Source organism: Passer domesticus, chromosome 6 (genome assembly GCF_036417665.1).
Source record: "Passer domesticus isolate bPasDom1 chromosome 6, bPasDom1.hap1, whole genome shotgun sequence".
In the NCBI taxonomy this organism is placed as follows: domain Eukaryota; kingdom Metazoa; phylum Chordata; class Aves; order Passeriformes; family Passeridae; genus Passer; species Passer domesticus.
The window spans coordinates 73,630,554-73,648,049 of record NC_087479.1 but is presented as its reverse complement, the minus strand read 5'-3'; the positions used below and the strand labels follow the sequence as shown (position 1 = coordinate 73,648,049).

General features: G+C 48.8%; 1 long non-coding RNA gene across 1 annotated transcript; it reads right to left on the bottom strand.

The window, feature by feature from the left end:
- Positions 1–2,062: 2,062 nt before the first annotated feature.
- LOC135302296 (uncharacterized) lies at positions 2,063–16,271 on the bottom strand. The gene is made up of 3 exons (XR_010363993.1): positions 16,131–16,271; positions 15,841–16,018; positions 2,063–2,293 (listed from the first exon to the last, which is right to left on the bottom strand). It is a non-coding gene; the product is annotated as an uncharacterized LOC135302296 (long non-coding RNA).
- Between the last annotated feature and the right edge of the window lie 1,225 nt (positions 16,272–17,496).

Below are 17,496 nucleotides of genomic sequence, written 5' to 3'. Positions count from 1 at the left end.
GTCCCCAGAGCCTCTCTGGGAATCTGCCACATTGAGAGCCCCAAGCCCCACTTCCCTCAGCCCTGGGGACAGTGCCCTGCCCTGAGGGTCCCATCTCTCACTCTGGCTTTAAATCCCCAGGGCATCTTTCCCAGCCCCCCTCCAGCCCAGCATTTCCCCTGCATGTGCACTCACTGGCTGCCAGAATCCAACTGCCCAGAGCTGCTCCTGACACAGATGCCTGCATGACCTCTCCTCTCTGATGTCACAGCCAGCAGAACCATGTCACTCAGCTGCCAAGCTGGCCATGCCCCTGCTTACAGCTCCCACTGTGACCCCTGCCCTGGCATGTCCCAGCCCCCAGAGCCACACCTGCCCGGCCACGAGCCCCAGCCTTGGTCCCCACTGCCGGCCTCAGTGGCTCCTGGCCATCCTCACCCTGAGTGCAAAGCCAGCCCCAGGAGCCCCCCAGGGCGCTCTGGATCCAGGCTGAGACACCCTCAAGCCATCACTGAAAGGGACATGGATGGGGACTACAGCTGGATCTTCCAGTGCTCACCACCCCTGACTGTGCTCCAGGTGAACCCAAGCCTCAGCTGCAGCAACTTCAGAAGTTTATAAGACTTGGGTTCTACATGTGTGAATTTCATGCAAATATATATACCAATGTGCAATTGCTCAAACACACGCAAGTCATCTGATAAAATAAAAATAAATTTTTTTAAGAAGGCATAGCTTCTTTTATAGTTATTTTTTGTGAGCTTTTAAGAATGCTTTCAATTTTCAAAATTCTGTTATATTCTAACAGCACAACTGTGTCTCCTTTTTATAAGGGTAGTTGGAAGACCCCAGTAAATTTGTCTTAAGAATATCAAGTCTTTAAAACCATTGGAAAGCAGAGAGGTAAAACCCTCTAACAGCCTTACTAAAAGGATGTGTAACTAAATACAGTTTTGTCTCTCTGTGTACTCTGGACGTAACAAATCTGTGAATTGAAATTTGCAAATACTCAATCTTTACTAAATCTTGCAGCCTATCACAATTTAATTTTTTTCTTGCCAGTGTATTCTATTTACAAGTTGTTCTCTGAGAAATTACCTCTGAGGGAGCACTGCTCGCCCATGCAGCCTCTTGGAAACCTTACTCCCCACCAGCAAATAAATGGTGCCATGGTCAAAACACCCTGTGACTTGGGGAAGCCTTCTCTGCTAGCACCTAGCATTACCATAATTCGTGACCAAAAAAATTAAGCACAACAGATTTTTCCATCAGTTTAAATCTGGCTGCAGAAACAATATTGATTTTTGAGGCAGAAAAAAGAAAATAGAAGCCTCAATATTGGTCCCTGGGGTTAATGCTGCAAAAACTTAAAACAAATGCTAAGAGAATCGAAAGTGCTCGCTCAGTAAGCAAACCAGTGCTACCTCCTAAGCCCTGAGTGAGCTGCTACCAAATGCTAATAACACCAAGCATGTAACACTCTAAAACCAGCAGCAATACACTTTTCACTGCTCATCATGGACACAGCTGCCACAACTTTGAAAGGATGTACTGCTTCACATTTCTTCATACCCAACATCCATCCATGTAAACATCCAGAGCTGAGGGAGCAAGTAAAGGACTTAAAAGTTGAGAAGAACCCAGATGGCATCAATGAACTTTTCAGACAATGGGGATTGACAGGATAGGTTTCATCGTTTGTTAGAGGAATTTTTCGGGTTGCAATCATTGTTTTTACTCATGTTTCCCTGTTTAGTTAAGTGTCTGCAGAGATCCACTGGGGAAATCTTCATAGTAAGAAAAAACAGGGGAGTTGTGGAATCCTCTGACTCCTCCCCCTCAAGGAAGACCATATCACAGAGTTTTCCCCACCTAGGCTGATAGAGAAGACTTAACCCCTGATGCTCTGCAGCACTTCTGCCAATCCACATCAGATTGCCTCCCCCAATGGCCAGCTGACACCACCCACCCCAATTATTCATCCCTCATCCCCCCTACAGGTTGCTGCCCTTGGCCCTGCCCTGTGCCCGCCCCTGTGCCCTCAGGTCACCGGTCACTGACCCCACACTGAAGTCCTGCAGACCACATGGTTTGGTCTTTTGTCTCTGGTCCCTCTGGCGTGCTGGATGCAGTAAAACCCTTGCTGGAATATGCTATGCAAAGACCCTTCCTGCCTTCCTGTGCTGAGCTGTCTGTGGTGTGTGCGTGTGCATGGACTGGAAATGGCTGTTCTTGTGGCCTTCCTCGGAGCGGCTTATGAAGGAGACGCCTCCAAGAAGGTTGCAGCATTTCTACCACCCGCAGCGCAGCAACACTAAACAAATACATAAAAATCAACTTAGGTTAAAAAAATGAAAATTTTTATAAATTGTTACACTGGCGATGTCAACATACAAATATCAATTTAAGGTTGCAAAACAAATTTTTTCCTACTATCATGCAATGTAAATATTTACAAATATCAAATACAGTTAAAAAACCCTAATGTACTGAAACCCTCTACAAACACTAATTAGAAACAAATATCAATCAAAGCTTAACAATTAAATTTATTACAAATTACTACAACTGAACAGCCCATATACAAACACAGGAATATCAATATTCCTCTCTAAATAACCCTAGGCCTAGAACTAAATGAATACAATTTCAGAACTGTACAAATCCATACGCATTTCAATAGAAGTAAATACACCACAACAATGTGCAGTGTAAATATATATTAAGTGTTACATATGACATATAATAAGACATATGTAAACATATTCTTAAGAATCCTATCTATAAATACAAATATCTGTGTACCAATAGAAAAATCCATCTAACTGTAACAGTGGAACTTTAGAGCTGTACAACTGTACACATATGTGACTATAACAAAGAAGGGATGTAAAGTGAACATAGGTACACATATATATAACTGCATACATATCTATGTTTTTATATATGTTTACACACACACACACATATATATACATAACATACATCCATAAATGCAACTAGATACACGTTCATGATATCTATACAAATATCAGTCAATGTATGTAAATATCCCTACACTTGTAACTATCCAAGTCTAACTCTGCCCATCCATAAACAGAACCAGATCAGCAGGGATTGCAGCCCCCCATGTTCCCAGGTTCTCCCTCGGTCTCCTCCTCCCGGGCAGAGCAGCTCTCCTGCACAGGGACAGCAGATGGGACATGTGGGAAGCAAAGGGAACACTGAGTCAGTATGGGGACGTTTCCCTTGGCAGCAGCTGCACTTCCACCAGGGAAGAGGAAATGTCAGAGCCTCCCCAGGAGGGTCAGAAGGAAAAGCAGCCGAGCGGGCCAGGCTGTGGTGAGCTGTTCACTTCTTTCAGGCATCCCTGTTGCTCTGGGGGAACTCCCTCATGTCACGTTATTGAACCACCTCTGCACTTACCAAGACTGTGGCCCCCAAATCAAGCAGTGTAGCAGGCACAGGGCCTGCAAGGCCTTGGCGATCAGAAGCCTGAGCTAGGAAATACCAAAGTCAGCATGACTAAGGTTTTAGAAACCCCTCTCTTCCGCCTTTGGGACCCTGTTATCTCCCTGTATATCCATAGGTCACTTTTCCCTTGACCCTTACTATTGGACAGTTTTCAATACCCCTGTAAGGTATAAAAACCCCTAACTCTGCCCGGTTCAGCAGAGGAGAGCTGTCACTGGACCCTTCGCGGAGACCCCAATAAAGGAACCCTGCGGAACCCACACAGCGCTGCTCTCTCTCTCTCTGTGTCTGCTGTGGCGATACCTAGGGCGGCGGCCCCAGGCAAGCTAAAAGGGCTGAAATCACTAAAGAGCTGAGCTGCAAATCACTATAGCTTGCCTGGGTTGCCTGAGCCCCCCCCGCTGAGCAATCCTGGCCCTCCGTGAGCTATCCTGGACGACCGGCATTCCCCGCTGGGCTTCTGCCCTCGGGACCATAGCTGGCGCACCGAACATAGCGGACGCCCGAACAGCGAGGGGCCCCTGGACGGACATCTGAACCGCCGTGATAGCCTGGCCGCGGAACTGAATGCCGGACCTGGCATTTCAGAGGAGCAGCATTTCTTCGTGAAATTGTCACTGCCTCCGCTCGCCAGAAATCCTGGAAGGAGAAGCTCTTCGTTTTAGCAGGACTCTTCTGGACAGGAGGTCAGCCGACCCGCACCCCGACACCTGGGCACGCGAGTGTTCGCGGAGGCTGACGAGCAGACGACCCCCAGCAGAACTTTGACCCACAACAGGCTGAAGAATTGTAAGTTTAACACAGCCTTTCTTGCGTGCAAAATATTTTTTCCTCGGGTCCTTTTTTTTGGTTTTTTTCTTTTTTTTCTCTCTTTTTTCTGCTGGCGGGAACTGAAAAATGGGATCAAAGCTTAGTACGAGGAAACGATCCCAGAACGAGAGAGATTTATATTCCCTAATCCTAGAAATCCTATCTTCTAACAACTTTTCTTTTTCTAAAGGTAACCTTTCAAAAACTAACCTGAAAAAATTTATAAACTGGATTCTCTGCCACTTCCCAGATACTAATACACAGACTATTACCTTAGACTCCTTTTGGGATACAATTGGGACCACGATATATAAGTTTCAAACTAACCAAGACTTTTCTGTAACCCGGTTTTTACCTATATTTCACGCTATCACTAAAGCTGTAGAAAAAACTAACAAAAAGATTTTAACCTCAGGGCTAACTTCTGTCGAACGAAACGAAAAGTTCTTATCTCACTTAACAGAAGCGCCTATTTCAAATGCTAATGGAGGAGATAACACCCCCTCCACCCTGGATTCCAGCACTCCGCTGGGTCCTAGTGTCCTGCCGTCTGCGCCGCAACCCCCCGACCCCAGGGCGCCCACGGCCCCTGCCCACCCCCTCCTCCCCCCCGCCTCCCCCTCGGGAGCCACACCCTGCGCGCCTCCCTGCTCTGCGTTATCTCCGAGAGCATCTGCGCCAGTTCCCGCCAGGACCGACCCAAACCCCACCCCTCCCCCTGCTCCCCCCGACCCTACTGGGGCCCCCCCCACCCCCTTCGCCGTCCCTCCTGTCCCTGCCGCGCCCGCCCCCCCTCCCCCCCCCCGCCACCATCGCGTCTTTCCCTGCCCCCGGTATCATCCCTGCTGCGGCACCGGACCAGCCTGCCTGCGTATCCCGCCCCCCCGCCACCACCGCGCCTTTGCCTGCCGCCGGAATCGTGCCCGCTCACGTATCCGCCCCTGATCCAAGCCATCCTGTATCCGCCGCACCCTCTTCCAGTCCCGCCGCCTCCTACATCCCACACCTCCCCTGCCCCCATACCCTCGCTGTGCAACCCCATACCCACGCTCCGCAGCCCCCGGTCGGGACCCCCCAGACTTCCTTCAGTTCTGCCCCCCCTCCCCAACCCCCCCAGTCCTGTGCATGCTGTATCACGCATTACACAGCCACTCTAGCACAGCTGCCACCCTGTAGCCACGTCCTGCCATGTGCTGCCCTATACCCGGTCCAGCCACATGCACCTCTGCCAAATGTTGCTCCAGCTACCTATAAGAAACATAAGGCAAGGCCTGATAGCCCTCACTTGCCGTCATCTGATGACAGCAGTGACAGCGATTCTGATTTGGAAATAGAATATGTAGATCCATGGGCAAAAATAAAAATGGAAGCCACACAGGCAGGGGACTGGCAGTTAGCTCAGAGAATTACTGCCTTTCCAGTAGATTATAAGAAGGGAAAAAAAGGAGGTGCCACTAATAGAAAGACATGGGAACCTATTACAAATAAAGAACTTGTGCAGTTAAGAAATACAGCCACAGAACATGGTAGAAGTTCACATATTTTTAGAAATTTCCTAGAAGCTACGTTCTCAGCACATGTTCTGGTACCCCACGATATTAAAAATATTGCCCAGTGCCTCCTTTCTCCCGCCGAGTACATGCTTTGGGAAAGGCATTGGAAAAAGCAATTAAAAACATTATCAGATAACTATGCTGCAGATGCTGATAAGTCAAATTTTACACTCGAACAGCTGGCTGGTGAAGGGGATTTGCAGAAACCCTCTGACCAAGCTGATACTTTACCTAAGGCAACATTACAAGACGTGGCTATAGCAGCAAAAACCTCCTTACTTCTCACCCCAGACGATTCTACCCCCACCCAATATTTTTCTACTATCAAACAAGGAATAGATGAAAGCTTTATCAAATTTGTGGATAGAATTAAGGATGCTCTGGAAAAACAGATAGAGAGCACAGAGGCAAGAAAAGAACTGTTGTGTAAACTTGCCATGAGTAATGCGAATGAAAAATGTAAAGCAATTCTGAGAGCCTTACCCTTAGACACAGAACCTACCATAGAGCAAATGCTGGAAAGCTGCACACGCCACTTGTCCACTGAAGATACAGTGGCACAAGCAGTTACTAAGGGTGTTGCAGAAGGAGTTTCTAGTGCATATGCAATAATAGCTTCTAAAGACCAGGTCCGCTGCTACCACTGCGGAGATTTTGGACATTTTATAAAGGACTGTCCAGAGAGGTCACCTCCCAGGTACCCTCGCAATTTCTACCAAAGGCCCCAGAATCAGCAGCACTATCAGCCACGTCCGGGAAACTTCCATCGGAGCGTGGTGGGGCCCCACGCAAGGACACCAAATCAAAGGCCATCCAGACCCAGTCACGCACCATCCCAGGAGATTCCAGACCACATGAGGAGGATCCAACACACGGAGCAATACCAAAGGGAACGCGCCGTCAGCTGGTAACTGCACTGTCCATTGACTTTAAAAATGACAATGTTTATCGTGTTCCCACAGGCAAACGTGGGCCAAAAGGAGGTCCTTCTAACATCCTAATTATAGGTGATTCTCTCCATAGCCCAAAGGAAATATTTGTTGTTCCAGAAGTACAAACAGTGCACCCGGGACAAGAAATCTTTGTCCAGGTGTACTGCACAGACTTACCATATTTTCTTCCAAAGGGTACCCCATTTGCACAAGCCTTTCTACTCCCTAAGAATCACAGGGAACAGCTTCCTCTCAACCCCACAGCAATGTGGATACAAGTTGTGGGACCGAGTAAGCCTGTCATCGAGTGTGGTCTTACCTGCAGAGGAGAGAAGTTCCACCTACCAGGGATGCTGGACACCGGTGCAGACATGACCATCATCGCCCGCTCTGAATGGCCAGCACACTGGGAACTACAACCTGTGGCAGGCATGATCACAGGGATCGGTGGAGCTACAGTTTCCATGCGGAGCAAGAACAACATCCTCATCGAAGGGCCTGAAGGCAAGTTGGCAACCATCCGCCCATTTGTGGTAAGGGCCCCCATCACCTTGTATGGACGGGACATTTTATGTCAGTGGGGAGCCTCCCTACGTATTCCCAGTCCGGATTTCTAATTGGGGCCACTGAGGAGCGCGCACTGCCAGACACTCCTCGTCTCACCTGGAAATGCCATGACCCGATCTGGATCGAGCAGTGGCCCCTTTCTAAAGTCAAACTGCGCGCACTACATGCCCTTGTGGATGAACAGCTCGCCAAAGGCCACATTGTAGAGACCACCAGCCCTTGGAATTCTCCAGTCTTCGTACTACAAAAGCCTGGAACGGACAGGTGGAGACTCCTCCACGATCTTCGCAAAATCAACGAGGTCATCGAGGACATGGGTCCCCTCCAGCCTGGCCTGCCCTCACCATCGATGCTGCCTAGAGACTGGACACTTGCTATCATTGATATTAAAGACTGTTTCTTCAGCATCCCGCTGCATCCCCAGGACGCTCCACGGTTTGCCTTCTCCGTTCCCTCTCTTAACAGAGAGGCTCCACTCAAGAGATATCACTGGCGTTTCCTTCCTCAAGGACTAAAGTGCAGTCCCAGTATATGCCAGTGGTATGTTGCTCACATCCTGTCTCCTGTTCGGAACCTATTCCCAGGTGCGATCATCCATCACTATATGGACGATATCCTGGTCTGTGCACCAGAAAAAACGTACTTGGACAAAGCGGTTAAAAGGACTATTGAAACCATAGAAAAGGCAGGATTTGAGATCCGTGAGGACAAAATACAGTACACCAACCCATGGACTTACCTTGGACTCCAGATCCGGGAACGGACCATCGTACCCCAGCAGCTCACCATCCGAGACGACCCAAAAACCCTGAGAGACTTACACAGTCTGTGCGGATCCATCAACTGGGTACGTCCACTGCTAGGAATTACAACAGAGGACCTCGCTCCACTGTTCAGCCTTCTCCGGGGCAAGGAAAATCTGGACTCTCCATGCACTCTAACACCAGAGGCCCGAGATGCCATCACCAAGGTCCAGGAAGCCCTGTCTTCACGCAAAGCCCATCGCTTCAAGCCCAGCCTGCCTTTCCAGTTCGTCATTCTGAGAAAAGCACCTAGGTTCCATGGACTGATTTTTCAATGGGACACTCAACTTCGAGACCCTCTACTAATCCTGGAGTGGATCTTTACAAATAACCAACCCACAAAAACCATTACCACCTTCCAAGAAATTATGGCACATTTAATAAAAAAGGCTAGAACTCGCCTCCGTTCCCTTGCAGGGTGTGAGTTCACATGCATATATTTGCCAATGACCACTGGGGACCTGGAGCATTTGCTCCAGACCAATGAGAGTCTCCAGTATGCCTTAGATAGCTATACAGGCCAAATTTCAGTGCATATCCCAATACATAAGCTTTTTAATCGTGATGTGACATTTCAACTGACTCCAAAATTAGTCCAAAGTAGGACACCTCTCAAAGCTCTAACCGTCTTTACAGATGGCTCAGGGTCATCCCACAAGTCGGTAATGACATGGAGGGACCCTAAAACCCAAAATTGGGAATCTGACATAAAAATAGTGGAGGGATCTCCACAGATTGCGGAGTTAGCAGCTGTTGTCAGAGCCTTTGAGAAATTCAAAGACGAACCTTTTAATCTGGTCACAGATTCAGCTTATGTTGCTGGCATAGCTATGAGAGCAGAACATGCTCTTCTCAAAGAGGTTTCCAATCCAAAATTATACCAATTGATTTCTGCATTAACACGCTTAATTTCCCACAGAAAACAACCTTACTATATAATGCATGTGAGGTCACACACTGACCTCCCAGGTTTCATTGCAGAAGGGAACAGGAAAGCAGACACCTTAGCCATGGCAACAGAGACTGCTAATGTCCCTGACATCTTTGCCCAGGCAAAGTTGTCACACTCATTTTTTCATCAAAATGTGCCTGCCCTTATCAGAATGTTCAAGCTTTCAAAAGATCAGGCAAAAGCTATTGTTGCTACATGCCCAAACTGTCAAAACTACCAGATACCATCTATGGGGACGGGAGTCAATCCCCGAGGTTTAAACAGCTGCCAGCTGTGGCAGACAGATGTAACCCACTTTGCACCTTTTGGAAAGTCAAAGTATGTGCATGTATCGGTTGATACATTCTCAGGAGCAGTATTCGCATCAACACATCCAGGAGAAACTGCGCAGCACACCATAAAACATTTTCTCCTCGCATTTGCAACCCTGGGAGTACCAAAGGAGATCAAAACAGACAATGGACCTGCCTATACCTCTCGTAAGTTGAAAGAGTTCTTCAGTGAGTGGGGAATACAACACAAGACAGGTATACCTGCAAACCCCACAGGACAATCCATCGTGGAAAGGACACATCAAACTCTCAAAAGAGTCCTCAATCAGCAACAGAGAGGAACAAAAATCATTTCTCCAGTTGAAAGACTTTGCAAGGCTCTCTATGTCATCAACTTCCTGAACTGTACAACATCAGAGCCTGATCCACCAATACTTCGCCACTTTGCAAATACCACCCAAGCAAAGCTCACAGAGAAACCACCTGTGCTGGTGAAGGACCCAGAAACACATAAAGTCTCTGGACCTTTCGAACTCATCACCTGGGGAAGAGGATATGCGTGTGTTCTGCTACCATCTGGTCCAAGATGGTACCCAGGGAAAAACATAAAACCATACCTAGGCACTGCAAATACCACTTCCACAAGCAGTGACAAGAATCCTCCTGAGTCAAACACAAGACCTCCTCAAAACCAGACCAGCTTGGCCTGGAGACGAAGACGTCGCCAAGCGTCCACAAGTGGAGGAGACGACAGTCCCATCACACAGCAGCAGACAAAACAGAAAGCTGAACAACATTCTGAGGCATCAAGCCCTAGGCCAGGCACAGCCTGAAAACAAAACTGTTCTTTGAATAAGATGTTATTACCCTTTTTACCCTAAAAAACCCTATTATCCCTTTTATCAACCCTTACCAAAAGCCTCTAACCTTTTACCTACTCCCCCACCCTTAGCACTGTAGAGAAAAAAAAAAAAAAGAAAAAAAAAAAAGTAAAAAACAAAAAAATAAAGGGGGGAGGTGGGAGGAACAGAGGAAAGGAACATGAAAGGAACCCTAACCCTCCCCTCCTACCATAAAAATAACAAGTTTTGCTTATATTCCCTATCAGAAGCCCCATTCCTGCCCAAAGATGAAAAATATCTCCGTTGGCGCTGTCCTCACTGCTGCCTGGATGTTCCTCACCGTGCCATGTGCCGTCGGTTGGATCGGCCCACAGCCGAGCCATAATGTCTGGGTAACCTTAGCAAGAACATTAAAACAGGATAACATGTGCTTATCCATGGGGAGCGTTGATAACCCACTTTCCACATGTCTAGTAGGAATTCCCTTCGTAGCCGATGATTGGCCCGCCTATAATTCAGAGCTTCTCCGCACCACAGGAAGAAGAAACCACAAGACATGCCTCCCTCCAAAATCGAGCAGCGATTGACTTCCTGCTGCTTGCCCACGGACATGGCTGCGAGGACTTAGAAGGGATGTGCTGCTTCAATCTCTCTTCACGCTCGGAATCCATCCACGCCAACATCCAGAAACTGAAGGGACTTGTGAAGGACTTAAAAGTAGAACAGACCCCAGATTGGGTCAATGATCTCTTCGGTCAATGGGGATTAACGGGATGGGCTGCATCTTTGGTTAAGGGAATCTTGTGGATTTTTCTTGTAATTGTCATCGTGTTACTTATGTTCTCATGCCTTGTCCATTGTTTTAAAAGAACCATAGGGAACGCCTTTTTTCTAAATACAGAAAGTGGAGTTGTAGCAGGCACAGGGCCTGCAAGGCCCTGGAGATCAGAAGCCTGAGCTAGGAAATACCAAAGTCAGCATGACTAAGGTTTTTAGAAGCCCCCTCTCTTCCGCCTTTGGGACCCTGTTATCTCTCTGTATATCCATAGGTCACTTTTCCCCTGACCCTTACTATTGGACAGTTTTCAATCCCCCTGTAAGGTATAAAAACCCCTAGCCCTGCCCGGTTCGGCAGAGGAGAGCTGTCAATGGAACCTTCGCGGAGACCCCAATAAAAGAACCCTGCGGAACCCACACAGCGCTGCTCCCTCTCTCTGCGTCTGCTGCGGCGATACCCAGGGTGACGGCCCCAGGCATGCTGAAAGAGCTGAAATCACTAAAGAGCTGACTGCAAATCACTATAGCTTGCCTGGGCTGCCTGAGCCCCCCCGCTGGGCAATCCTGGACCCTCCGTGAGCTATCCTGGACAACCGGCCTCCCCGCTGGGCTTCTGCCCCTGGGGGCCATACACGTGGGGACAGAATCCGTTTCTATCACTGGTGTGACAGGGGGATCACAAGACTTCACTTTGGTGGAAGCTGATGTGAGCTTGACTGGGAATGAGTGGAAGAAACATCCTATTGTGATTGGCCCAGAGGCCCCATGTATCCTGGGCACAGATTATCTGCGAAGTGGGTATTTCAAAGACCCAAAAGGACTGAGGTGGGCATTTGGGATAGCAGCTGTAGTGACAGAGGGCATCCAGCAATTGAATACCTTGCCTGGACTGTCTGAGAATTCATCTACAGTGGGGCTTCTGAAGGGAGAAGAGCAACAGATAGCAATGGCCACTTCCACAGTGCATCGTCGACAGTATAGAACCACTCAAGATGCTGTGATTCCCATCCATAAGATGATCCGAGAGCTGGAGAGCCAAGGGGTGGTCAGCAAGACCCACTCACCCTTCAACAGCCCCATCTGGCCTGTGCGTAAATCTGAAGGAGAATGGAGACTGACGGTGGACTACCGTGCATTGAATGAAGTGACTCCACCACTGAGCGCTGCTGTGCCAGACATATTAGAGCTCCAGTATGAGCTTGAGTCCAACGCAGCAAAGTGGTATGCCACTATCGATATTGCCAATGTATTTTTCTCCATTCCGCTGGCAGCAGAATGCAGGCCTCAGTTTGCCTTCACCTGGAGAGGTGTGCAGTACACTTGGAACCGGCTGCTCCAGGGGTGGAAGCACAGTCCTACCATCTGCCATGGACTGATCCACAGTACACTAGAAAAGGGTGAAGCTCCAAAACATCTGCAATATATTGATGACATCATTGTATGGGGGAAGACAGCAGCAGAAGTGTTTGAGAAAGGAGAGAAAATTATCCAGATTCTCCTGAAAGCCGGCTTTGCCATCAAGAAGAGCAAAGTCAAGGGACCTGCTCAAGAGATCCAGTTTCTGGGAGCGAAGTGGCAAGACGGACGGTGTCAGATTCCCACTGATGTCATCAACAAGATCACAGCAATGTCTCCACCATTCAACAAGAAGGAAACACAAGCTTTCCTAGGCACCATTGGTTTTTGGAGAATGCACATTCCTGAGTACAGTCAGTTCGTGAGCCCTCTCTATCTAGTCACCCGTAAGAAGAACACTTTCCACTGGGGCCCTGAACAGCAACAAGCCTTCGTCCAGATTAAGCAGGAGATCACTCATGCAGTAGCCCTTGGCCCAGTCAGGACAGGACCAGATGTGAAGAATGTGCTCTATTCTGCAGCCGGGAACCATGGTTTGTCCTGGAGCCTGTGGCAGAAGGTGCCTGGGGAGACTCGAGGCCGACCACTGGGATTTTGGAGTCGAAGCTATAGAGGGTCTGAAGCCAACCATATTCCAACAGAGAAGGAAATTTTAGCAGCCTATGAAGGAGTCCAAGCTGCCTCAGAGGTAATAGGCACCAAAGCACAACTCCTCCTGGCACCCTGACTACCAGTACTGGGGTGGATGTTCAAAGCAAAGGTTCCCTCTACCCACCATGCCACCAGTGCTACATGGAGTAAGTGGATTGCTCTCATAACACAGCGCGCCCGTATTGGAAAGCTGAATTGCCCTGGGATTCTGGAAATAATTACAAACTGGGCAGAAGGTGAAAACTTCAGTCTCACTGATGAAGAGGAACAAGAAGTGACACGTGCTGAAGAAGCTCCACCATATAACCAACTGCCAGTGGAAGAAACACAATATGCTCTTTTTACAGATGGTTCCTGTCGCATGGTAGGAATGAATCGGAAGTGGAAAGCAGCCGTATGGAGCCCCACACGACAGGTTGCAGAGGCCACTGAAGGAGAAGGTGGATCAAGCCAACTTGCTGAACTCAAAGCTGTTCAACTGGCCTTGGACATTGCTGAAAGAGAGAGGTGGCCAAAGCTCTACCTCTACACTGATTCATGGATGGTAGCCAACGCTCTGTGGGGATGGCTGGAGAGGTGGAAAGAGGCTAATTGGCAGCGTAGAGGAAAACCAGTTTGGGCTGTTGAAGAGTGGAAAGACATCGCTACCAGGGTAGGGAGGCTACCTGTGAAGGTCCGCCATGTAGATGCCCATGTCCCCAAGAGTAGAGCCAATGAGGAGCACAAAAACAATGAGCAGGTAGACCAGGCTGCAAAGATAGGCGTGTCCAAGATAGACCTAGACTGGGAGCACAAGGGAGAGTTATTCCTAGCTCGAGGGGCCCATGATGCCTCAGGTCATCAGGGTAGAGATGCCACCTATAAGTGGGCATGAGACCTAGGGGTGGATTTAACCATGGACAGTATTTCTCAGGTTATCCACGACTGTGAGACGTGTGCTGCCATCAAACAGGCCAAGAGGGTGAAGCCCCTATGGTATGGTGGGCGGTGGTCCAAGTACAAGTATGGGGAGGTCTGGCAGATTGATTACATCACACTGCCTCAAACCCGCCAAGGCAAGCGCTACGTGCTCACAATGGTAGAAGCCACCACGGGATGGTTGGACACCTACCCTGTGCCTCATGCTACTGCCCGTAACACCATCCTGTGTCTTGAAAAGCAAGTCCTGTGGAGACATGGTACCCCTGAGAGGACTGAGTCAGACAATGGGACTCATTTCAAGAACAGCCTTATCAGCACCTGGACCAAAGAATATGGCATTGAGTGCGTGTACCGTATCCCCTACCATGCACCAGCTTCGGGCAAAGTGGAAAGGTACAATGGGCTGCTAAAAACCACCTTAAAAGCCTTAGGTGGGGGATCTTTCAAAAATTGGGAGCAGCATCTGGCAAAGGCCACCTGGTTAGTTAATACCCGAGGCTCTACTAACCAAGTGGGCCCTGCCCAATCTGAGCCTTTGCACAGTATAGATGGAAACAAAGTCCCAGTGGTACATGTCAGGGGTTTGTTAGGGAAGACAGTTTGGATCAATCCTGCCTCGAGTACAGACAAACCCATTTGCGAGGTTGTTTTTGCTCAGGGACCAGGTTGTACATGGTGGATAATGCAAAAAGATGGAAAAACACGATGTGTACCTCAGGGAGATCTGATTGTTGGGTGAGAACCATGTATAAATATCACTGTTTGCTGAATGTTGCCACCATTGTCTGTGTATAGCTGTATATTAGATGTATAATGTATGTGTTTGTAGACTTAAAATATATATTAGTTTTAGTAGTAAGCCGACGATATGATAAGGGGTGGAATGTCCTGGGTTGACTATATGACGCTTTAATCCCCAATCGTCTTGTTCTCTTTATACTGAACAATAATTTTTACACCTTTAAGACTCTCTTCCAGACAGTGAAGAGGGGAGGGAAGAAGCGCGCAGTTTGTTTTCAGACTGCTCTCACTCCTCCACATTCCTGCTCCTGGACTGTGTTGTCTGCGGATGGACAGACAGCCGGACAGAGCTCCTTTTTTCCCTTTTTCTTGCTTTTAGTTAGTTTTAGCTAGCTGAGGCAAAGAAGTTCTCCAGATTGTGATTTTTTTCCTTTTTTCTTGGACCTCTTCAAGCCTGCTCTGCACTGAACACCCAGAAGAGCACCGGCAGCTCCACCTGTGGCCCCTGGCCAGGCCTGGGCAGCAGCATTTCCAGCACCAGAGAGACTGATCAGAGACTGAGTGAGCCGAGCTGCAACCCGGGGAGGGGACTGTTCTGAGTTTGCTTTCCTTGGATCAGTGAGAAGTTTTATTGTTTAATATTGTTTGGTTTCTATTGTTTAATAAACAGGTTTCTTTCCATTTTGCTGCAAGGAGATATTTTCTCCCGAACTGGTTGGAGGGGGGAGGGGCAATTGAATCTGCTTTTGTAGAGAAGCCCCTTTGGGGGTTATCTCCCAAACTTGCCCTAAACCAGGACAAATACAGTTAGTGGCGCCCAACGCGTGGCTTGAGAGAATGGAAAAAAACCTTTTATTGATTGTAGATGTCCCTGTCTGTGATGTCCACTGTTCCTGGAAGAAAAGCAAGTGCCACGGTCACTCCAGTCAGGCACAGAGGGTTCTTCCATGTGCCCCCAGGCTGGCAGACACTGGCACAGCAGCAGGACTCTGCTACCAGAACTGAGCCTGGCTGGGTCTGGGATGGAGCTTGTGTGGAGTAAAGCAGGCACAGGACAGGCTGTGGATGGCCACCAGAATCCAGTGCCCTGGGTACAATGTCCCTGAGCAGGGAGCACCCAGCCCAGCCCCAGCCTGGCAGCAGGAGACCCACTCTGCCTGTCCTGCTGCTGGCATTGCTCTTCATGCCAAGATCATGGCCTCTTCCTCACCTTCTTAATCAATGTCCATGTCCTCAATGGACTCTTCCATATCAACCTCCATCTCCTCTTCCTCATCCACATCCATGTCCATCTCTTCCTCTCCAGAGTCTTCTCCATCAATTTCCATCTCCTCATCCATATCAATCTTTGTATCCACCTCCATCTCCTCCTCTCCGTCTGGGACAGCCTGCAGAGGTAGCAAAACCTCAGAGTGGGCTCCCTGTCCCACTCCATCCCCACAGAGCTCCAGCCCACCTGGGCAGGTGGGGGGTGTCCACCTCCATGGAATGGCACCATACCTTCCTCAGGACAAATGGGAGCATCCTGCAGGGCTGGATGATGAAATCCAGGCACTCAGGAGCTGTCAGGAATGATCGGGGTATCGGGGGGATAAGAAGAGTGAAAGGCGAGGGCAGGAGCAAGGTGCAGAGCGTGTCAACACAGCGGCCAACGGTTGTGTTGAGCCCTTTGCTGGGCGCTGGACGTTCCAGCTGGAGCGTGGGCTGTGACATCACAGTTCCCAGGCTCCATCTGAAGTGGACAGTGGAGACCATGGAATGATGGAGTCCCTGAACGGTTGGGCTTGCAAGGGAGCCTGAAGAACGACATCTTGTTCCCAGCTGAGCAGTCTTCCCCCAGAGCGTGCTGCTCAGAGCCCTGTTGCCAAGGATGGGGCATGCACAGCCTCTGTGCACAGCCCGGGCCAGTGCCCCACCACCCCCAGTGGAAAAGAGCAGCTTCCCTAGATGCAGCTTCAATCAACCTGCTGCAGCTGAAAGCCATCCCCCTTGTCCTGTCAGCACAGGCCCTGCTGAACACTCTGTCCCCTTCTTTCCTGCGGGACCCTTCCAGTCCTGCACAGCCACAGTGAGGCCTCCCAGTGTCTCCTCTCTCCAGGCTGAGCATCCCCAGCCCCACTTGCCCAGCAGTCAGTCACATCAGGGCCAGTCAAGGCTGAAGGGTAGCAAATAGCATCAGGAACTGAGAGATGCAAGCTTTAGACCCAGGTTTGTCTCTAAATGTACAAAATTAATAACAGTGGATGGGAAGATGGTGGGACACTGGTTCTCTTCTAACTGGTGATTTATTTTTCTTCTTTTCTGTCATGCTGCCCCAGGTTTTTCTGTTTGAAAGGAAGCTTGGCACAATGTCCATTGTCTTCTCCATTTGTGAAACACCAAGCGGAGTCTGGGCAGGCTGATGATGCAGAGCACAACCTGAAAATATACTAGTGATCCTGAGCCTGGGGGATGCAGCTAAACCCAGCCAAAAGGAATTTCTGAAAAGCTGATCCTGGTTTATATTTTCTTGAGTGTGGCTATGCCAACTTCCCCAGTCATTTCTAAAAAAGCAAACAAAAACTCAAGCCAAATCAGACATAAACCCAAACAAACAAACAAACAAACAAACAAACAAACCCATGCAGCAAACCAATCAAACAAACAGATATAAAAACCCCAAATAAAACCAAAGGAAATGAAGAGTTAGTACTAGTTGTGAGGATAGCATAGCAGGCAAATGGCTGCTTCCCACAGGATCATCATCAAAAGCCACATAGAACAGCTGCTCCAAAATATATCCAAGAGGAGAAAAAGAAAAAGTGATCCATGGCAACTTTGGGGGCAGCTCCACATTCAGGTGAAGGATGAGCACGCAGTGGTACAG